General features: G+C 49.2%; 1 protein-coding gene across 2 annotated transcripts in view; it reads right to left on the reverse strand.

Annotated features, from left to right (window-relative positions):
- LOC106569572 (supervillin) overlaps positions 1 to 1,600 on the reverse strand; it is a 93,074-nt gene extending 91,474 nt beyond the window's left edge. For both annotated transcript variants that reach the window (XM_045694419.1, XM_045694418.1), the window contains exon 1: positions 868 to 1,600. The gene's annotated coding sequence lies outside the window, so the exon portion shown is untranslated. The remainder of the gene's footprint in view (positions 1 to 867) is intronic.
- Between the last annotated feature and the right edge of the window lie 6,595 nt (positions 1,601 to 8,195).

Here is an 8,195-nt window from a genome sequence, read left to right on the forward strand (position 1 = left end):
CCCACCCACCCACCCACGCGCGTGCGTGCGCACACACACGGTCAAAACAGAGTTAATATACGACTCCTTTGGTCTTTAGAGCAGTGATCTACAGGCTGCAGTAGACAGGTGATGCCTCATTCTTAGCCCCATGCCAGCATAGTACAATCTGAGTTTAGTAGAATGAGAGTTTTGGTTCCTCGAGTCGCCACTAATTCTAAGAGCATGCAGAGCCAAGCCCTAGGCCTGTTGTCAGTAGAGAGATATAAGCTGACATCATTACATTTGTTATATATAACCACTGATGTCACGTAAGATAATTGATTGAATTATCTTTAGTCTACTGGAGCAGATGCCAATATTGTCTCCGTTTTGAGACTGCATACTTTGGCGATGTTACATAGACTAAATGACGGAGCACTTCAAATTTCGCTTATATCAACATCACGGTCCGGGATTTGCATTTTGGGTCACATTCAATGAAGAGGTGTGCATACTGTACATCCTATGAATGACACAATCCATATATAAATCATATACATTACACCTCAACATTGACAGATTAATTATTAAGACCAAGTACTAGACTAGCAAGTCTTCAGTAAACAAAAGGATGAATGAAGATCAGGGCCGGACTAACACATTTCGGGCCCCAGGGCACCTACCTCCAAGGGGCCCTGGAAAATATGCAGTTTTAAAGCAAATTTCTTGCTATTCTATACAATTTGCCATTGCTTATGACGTGTTAATATGCTATTTGGGGGCCACCCCTCTCTAAAGGCCAACCTCACTTAATCCCCCCCAAAAATAAGATTTTTTTAGGGCCCCAGCGCATGTGCCCTACGTGCCTGTTCAGTAATCCAGCCCTGATTAAGGTAAGGCACTTACTTTTCCTTGGTTCCAACTACATTCAATTTCTCAGCATGACATTGAGATGGTGGTGCAACACCACAATAGTGAAAAATAACAGTTCAGGGTTTTGCAGCCAAGGAAGGAAAATACTCTTATTTGTCCAGCAGGGGGCAAGATGTCTGGTCAGTAGTGAGCAGGCTGGAGGTACAGGAGGTGCAGATGGGACAGGGTTAGGGTCCACACCGTTCCAAAGCGGCACCAGGATCAAGCCTCATCCACGATGGAGAAGATCATTTCAGCAGCCAACAATTATACAACAGTGCCTTACAGACCACTATGCCAAATAAATCAGTCCAGGAACACGAGAGCGAGAGAGAGCGAGAGAGCGAGAGAGCGGTAAGGAGAAGGGGGAGAGGGAGAGAGGGGGTAAGGAGAAGGGGGACAGGGAGAGAGAAAATAAATAGGGATGCTAAAAAGAAGCAGGTGGTTCTATTCTTCAGACTATTCCAAAAGTTCTATGTTCCTCAGATTCTTCTCTAAGATAGTCCAACGATCCAGTCACCAGTCCGCTGTCCCTGCCTGCCGGATTTTCAAAATGTCCATTCTAACTAACCACTAACATTAGGCATCTGACAGTCTTCGAGTGAGAGGCCGGCTTTGCGCGCTTTCGTGACTGTGCTGAGGAGGACTGTGTGCCAAAAGCGTCGTGGTGGTAACCTCATACAGGAGCAACCATGTACGGGCTGAAGAGAGGAGCTTTGATAGCAGGGAATCTGCCATAAATAGCCAAGGAGAAGTCTTGCTCAGAGGGATCAAATCAGCTGTTAGAACAACAATCCAGGCAACCACTGCAGCTCCAGCAGTCCACACCACAGGGCCCCACTTCCACCACGCTGGGAAGAGCAGGGGGCATCTAATGCCAACTCACCACCATAAATCTACACTGACCATACCAAACATTAGAAACACATTCCTACTGTCGAGTCACAAACCCCCCCCCTCCCCTTTTTACCCTCAGAACAGCCTCAATTCGTCAGGACATGGACTATACAAGGTTTCGAAAGCGTTCCACAGGGATGCTGGCCCATGTTGACTCCAATGCTTCCCACAGTTGTGTCAAGTTGGCTGGATGTCATTTTGGTGGTGAACCATTCTTGATGCACACGGGAAACTGTTGAGCGTGAAAAACTCAACAGCGTTGCAGTTCTTGACACAAACCGGTGCACCTGGCACCTACTGCCATAACCCGTTCAAAGGCACTTACATGTTTTGTCTTGCCCATTCACCCTCAACGGCACACATACACAAGCCATGTCTCAATTGTCTCAATGCTTAAAAATCCTTCTTTAACCTGTCTCCTCCCTTCATCTATACTGTTTTAAGTGGATTTAACATCTGACATCCAATAAGGGATCATATCTTTCACCTGGATTCACCTGGTCAGTCTGTCATGGAGAGAGCAGGTGTTCCTAATGTTTTGTTCACTCAGTGTACAGTATAACACAAATGAGTGCAGCAGACATATGGAGTGTTGCTCTACGGTGCAGCAGACATATGGAGTGTTGCTCTACGGAACAATAAAAAGCAGGAGCTGATGCACATAGAATTGCAAGAGCTGCTGACTAACAGAAAGACACAATAATACCACGTTCTAGACTCACTATACTGCCAATGATGATTTGGCATCAACAAGGTTTGGGCACAAACAGAGCATTCCTTTACAGAACACAACTACACCAAACTAGAAACTTCAGACTGGTCAAGATTAGAGCCATGTATTTAGGGAGTTGGGACCTACAGAGGTCCTATTGAATTCTAATTCTATGACTGGGACCATGGTTTGTACATTATGATGTATTTACATGAAACGTAACAATTCTACGGCAGCCATGTTAGCGCCTCATCAACATTACATGTGGAAGATTTTAATAATGCCACATAACATCTAGAATTAGAACAATATTCAACATTCTAAAAGTTGGCACAACTCTAAATCTATGGCTCTGGTCCTGATCTAGTCTGTTCTATGTATCTTTAACCATGAACCTGACCGTCTGACCCGTGGTATTTTATGAGGGCAATAGATATGTGAGAATGTGCGAGCCCACAGGATAGCTAGCTCCAGTGTTGTTTATGCAAGGGGTTTTTGATTACCCATAAGTGTGTGGGGAGAGTGGTCATACCCCAGGGTAAATATTTATCAAAAGCTCAGGCCAACACAAATGTTTTTCTCTCCAGAAATGGCAAGGTCGAAGAAGCTCGAACACAATGTTTGACACTTTGTTTCAATGTCGATAGTCTACATATCACATGTACTGTGTTCATATGGGTCTGAGCAGTAAACACTCAGTGGCCACCTCGTTCACAAAAATGGTTCGCTCCTACAGACAGTGAGTCAAGTGGCTGTGGCTTTCTATATAAAACAGGCAGACAGACATCGGGACATTCAGTTACTGTTCGATTGAACGTTAGAAAGGCCAACACAAGTGACCTAAGCGACTCTGAGCGTGGTATGATCATCACTGCCAGGAGCTTTTCACGCAGGCTTTTCATGCACGACAGTGTCTAGGGTTTAACGAGAACGGTACGACAAACGAAAAACATACAGTCGGCAGCAGTCCTCTGGGCGAAAACAGCTCGTTGATGAGAGGTCGAAGCAGAATGGCAAGAATCATACAAGTTAACAGGCAGAACACAAACAAACAAATAACGGTGCAGGATAACAGTGGTGTGCAGAACTATATCTCGGAACGCACAACTTGTCGGTCCTTGTCACGGATTGGCTATAGCAGCAGACGACCACACCGGGTTCCACTCCTCTCAGCTAAGAACAAGCGGCTCCTGTGGGCACGCCATCACCAACAGGTTAAGAAAAGTACCTTATACCATAGCAGTTCAAATGTAATGCATTACAACAACCCTTAGTTCCACCCTATAGCAGAATCAAATCTCAAGACATATAGAATCTTGGTTCGTGAAGAATCGCAATGTATATCATATATATTGTAATACTGATCATATCGTGAGGTCCCTGCCAAGACCCAGCCATTTTAGACAGGTTACCTTGGCAGACAGCCCTTGCCGAGACAGCTCCTTGTTAGAGCTGGAAGGCAGACAGCCCTTGTTGAGACCGGCCCCTTGTTAGAGCTGGAAGGCAGACAGCCCTTGCTGAGACAGGCCCCTTGTTAGAGCTGGAAGGCAGACAGCCCTTGCTGAGACAGCTCCTTGTTAGAGCTGGAAGGCAGACAGCCCTTGCTGAGACCGGCCCCTTGTTAGAGCTGGAAGGCAGACAGCCCTTGCTGAGACAGGCTCCTTGTTAGAGCTGGAAGGCATACAGCCCTTGCTGAGACAGCTCCTTGTTAGAGCTGGAAGGCAGACAGCCCTTGCTGAGACCGGCCCCTTGTTAGAGCTGGAAGGCAGACAGCCTTTGCTGAGACAGGCTCCTTGTTAGAGCTGGAAGGCAGACAGCCTTTGCTGAGACAGGCTCCTTGTTAGAGCTGGAAGGCAGACAGCCCTTGCTGAGACCGGCCCCTTGTTAGAGCTGGAAGGCAGACAGCCCTTGCTGAGACCGGCCCCTTGTTAGAGCTGGAAGGCAGACAGCCCTTGCTGAGACAGCTCCTTGTTAGAGCTGGAAGGCAGACAGCCCTTGCTGAGACAGCTCCTTGTTAGAGCTGGAAGGCAGACAGCCTTTGCTGAGACAGCTCCTTGTTAGAGCTGGAAGGCAGACAGCCCTTGCTGAGACAGCTCCTTGTTAGAGCTGGAAGGCAGACAGCCCTTGCTGAGACAGCTCCTTGTTAGAGCTGGAAGGCAGACAGCCCTTGCTGAGACAGGCTCCTTGTCAGAGCTGGAAGGCAGACAGCCCTTGCTGAGACAGGCTCCTTGTTAGAGCTGGAAGGCAGACAGCCCTTGCTGAGACAGCTCCTTGTTAGAGCTGGAAGGCAGACAGCCTTTGCTGAGACAGGCTCCTTGTTAGAGCTGGAAGGCAGACAGCCTTTGCTGAGACAGGCTCCTTGTTAGAGCTGGAAGGCAGACAGCCCTTGCTGAGACCGGCCCCTTGTTAGAGCTGGAAGGCAGACAGCCCTTGCTGAGACCGGCCCCTTGTTAGAGCTGGAAGGCAGACAGCCCTTGCTGAGACAGCTCCTTGTTAGAGCTGGAAGGCAGACAGCCCTTGCTGAGACAGCTCCTTGTTAGAGCTGGAAGGCAGACAGCCTTTGCTGAGACAGCTCCTTGTTAGAGCTGGAAGGCAGACAGCCCTTGCTGAGACAGGCTCCTTGTTAGAGCTGGAAGGCAGACAGCCCTTGCTGAGACAGGCCCCTTGTTAGAGCTGGAAGGCAGACAGCCCTTGCTGAGACAGGCTCCTTGTTAGAGCTGGAAGGCAGACAGCCCTTGCTGAGACCGGCCCCTTGTTAGAGCTGGAAGGCAGACAGCCCTTGCTGAGACAGCTCCTTGTCAGAGCTGGAAGGCAGACAGCCCTTGCTGAGACAGGCTCCTTGTTAGAGCTGGAAGGCAGACAGCCCTTGCTGAGACAGGCCCCTTGTTAGAGCTGGAAGGCAGACAGCCCTTGCTGAGACAGCTCCTTGTTAGAGCTGGAAGGCAGACAGCCCTTGCTGAGACAGGCTCCTTGTTAGAGCTGGAAGGCAGACAGCCCTTGCTGAGACCGGCCCCTTGTTAGAGCTGGAAGGCAGACAGCCCTTGCTGAGACAGCTCCTTGTCAGAGCTGGAAGGCAGACAGCCCTTGCTGAGACAGGCTCCTTGTTAGAGCTGGAAGGCAGACAGCCCTTGCTGAGACAGGCTCCTTGTTAGAGCTGGAAGGCAGACAGCCCTTGCTGAGACAGCTCCTTGTTAGCTGAGGGAAGGAACACAGACTGTAAAACAGAGTTTGCATCCCAATTCCAAAAGGCAACCTATTCCAGGCCTATATAGTGCACTACTTTTGACCAGGGCCCATAGGGAATAGGGTGCCAGTTGACACACTATATAGGGAATAGGGTGCCAGTTGAGACAGGCCCCTTGTTAGCTAAGGGAACAACTACAGACTGTATGACAGTCCATTCACAGTCCCATGTTTTTAAAATATGCCCCAAATTGCACCCTATCGGGGCGGCAGGTAGCCTAGTGGTTAGAGTGTAGGGGCAGGCAGGTAGCCTAGTGGTTAGAGTGTAGGGGCGGCAGGTAGCCTAGTGGTTAGAGTGTAGGGGCAGGCAGGTAGCCTAGTGGTTAGAGTGTAGGGGCAGGCAGGTAGCCTAGTGGTTAGAGTGTAGGGGCGGCAGGTAGCCTAGTGGTTAGAGTGTAGGGGCAGGCAGGTAGCCTAGTGGTTAGAGTGTAGGGGCAGGCAGGTAGCCTAGTGGTTAGAGTGTAGGGGCAGGCAGGTAGCCTAGTGGTTAGAGTGTAGGGGCAGGCAGGTAGCCTAGTGGTTAGAGTGTAGGGGCAGGCAGGTAGCCTAGTGGTTAGAGTGTAGGGGCAGGCAGGTAGCCTAGTGGTTAGAGTGTAGGGGCAGGCAGGTAGCCTAGTGGTTAGAGTGTAGGGGCAGGCAGGTAGCCTAGTGGTTAGAGTGTAGGGGCAGGCAGGTAGCCTAGTGGTTAGAGTGTAGGGGCAGGCAGGTAGCCTAGTGGTTAGAGTGTAGGGGCCGGCAGGTAGCCTAGTGGTTAGAGTGTAGGGGCCGCAGGTAGCCTAGTGGTTAGAGTGTAGGGGCAGGCAGGTAGCCTAGAGGTTAGAGTGTAGGGGCAGGCAGGTAGCCTAGTGGTTAGAGTGTAGGGGCAGGCAGGTAGCCTAGTGGTTAGAGTGTAGAGACGGTAGGTAGTCTAGTGGTTAGAGTGTAGGGGCAGGCAGGTAGCCTAGTGGTTAGAGTGTGGGGGCGGCAGGTAGCCTAGTGGTTAGAGTGTAGAGACGGTAGGTAGTCTAGTGGTTAGAGTGTAGGGGCAGGCAGGTAGCCTAGTGGTTAGAGTGTGGGGGCGGCAGGTAGCCTAGTGGTTAGAGTGTAGAGACGGTAGGTAGCCTAGTGGTTAGAGTGTAGGGGCAGGCAGGTAGCCTAGTGGTTAGAGTGTAGGGGCAGGCAGGTAGCCTAGTGGTTAGAGTGTAGGGGCAGGCAAGTAGCCTAGTGGTTAGAGCGTTGGGCCAGTAACCGAAAGGTTGCTGGATTGAATCCCCGAGCTGACAATGTAAAAATCTGCTGTTCTGCCCCTGAACAAGGCAATTAACCCACTGTTCCCCGGTAGGTTGTCATTGTAAATAAGAATTTGTTCTTAACTGACTTCCGTAGTTAAATAAAGAATAAATATATAGTGCACTTCTTTTTTTCCTTTTTCTTTATTTAACTAGGCAAGTCAGTTAAGAACAAATTCTTAGTTACAATGACGGCCTACACCGAACCCTATTGGCCCTGGTCTAAAGTAGTGCACTATATAGGGAATAGGGCTCCATTTGGGATGTTCCCACAGTCTCCTCTCCCATGTCTTTGGAAGAGATCCATGAAGAGAGTCATGCGGATTGATAACATGGCATGCGCTTCGTCCTTCCATAGGTCAGTCAGCTGATGGGTGAAAGGGAGGAAGGTCAGGTTCACAGCAGAACACAACAGGTCATGGTTTTCAGTTCCTCTGTCACCCAGGCAGTACGATGAATAAATGACTCTCTGTATAAACCCTGCAGTCCCTCCAATGTGTTCTATAAACGTTAGTCGCCATCTAGTGGACTAAGACAGCTATTGCATGGCCAGAGCAACACGAGTTCAATTCAAGACCATATAATTCCCCCCCCCCCCAATTATTTGACTCTAATATTTCTGAAATTGTATATGGCGAACAGCAGGCTGCAATGAAAGCAATGTTTTCTACAGAGAATTCATGTAATAAGATAAAAATGTAGTGGTATACAAGCTGATCTCGGCAGAAATTACAAGTTATTAGTGTTTTTGTTCCGAGACCGATTCAAGAGGGACAGTGGATCACTGCTCCAGGGAGACAGTATATCACTGCTCCAGGGAGACAGTATATCACTGTTCCAGGGAGACAGTATATCAGTGTTCCAGGGAGACAGTATGTCAGTGTTCCAGGGAGACAGTATATCAGTGTTCCAGGGAGACAGTATATCAGTGTTCCAGGGAGACAGTATATCAGTGTTCCAGGGAGACAGTATATCAGTGTTCCAGGGAGACAGTATATCACATATGGAATGGGTTCAGAGTCTGGGGTGTGGCTCATTCCAAGCCCCTCTCTGTGGGGTTGGGGTAAAGGCAGAGAAATGGAATGGGGTAGTCTCCAGACTCAAGGCATTCTGCACACTCCACCCCAGACACAGAGGCTGGGAGAAGAGAATAGGAAAGGGGAAACTGACAGGACTGACAATATTCTGAAATTCCCCAGCAT

Source organism: Salmo salar, chromosome ssa14, assembly GCF_905237065.1.
Source record: "Salmo salar chromosome ssa14, Ssal_v3.1, whole genome shotgun sequence".
In the NCBI taxonomy this organism is placed as follows: Eukaryota; Metazoa; Chordata; class Actinopteri; order Salmoniformes; family Salmonidae; genus Salmo; species Salmo salar.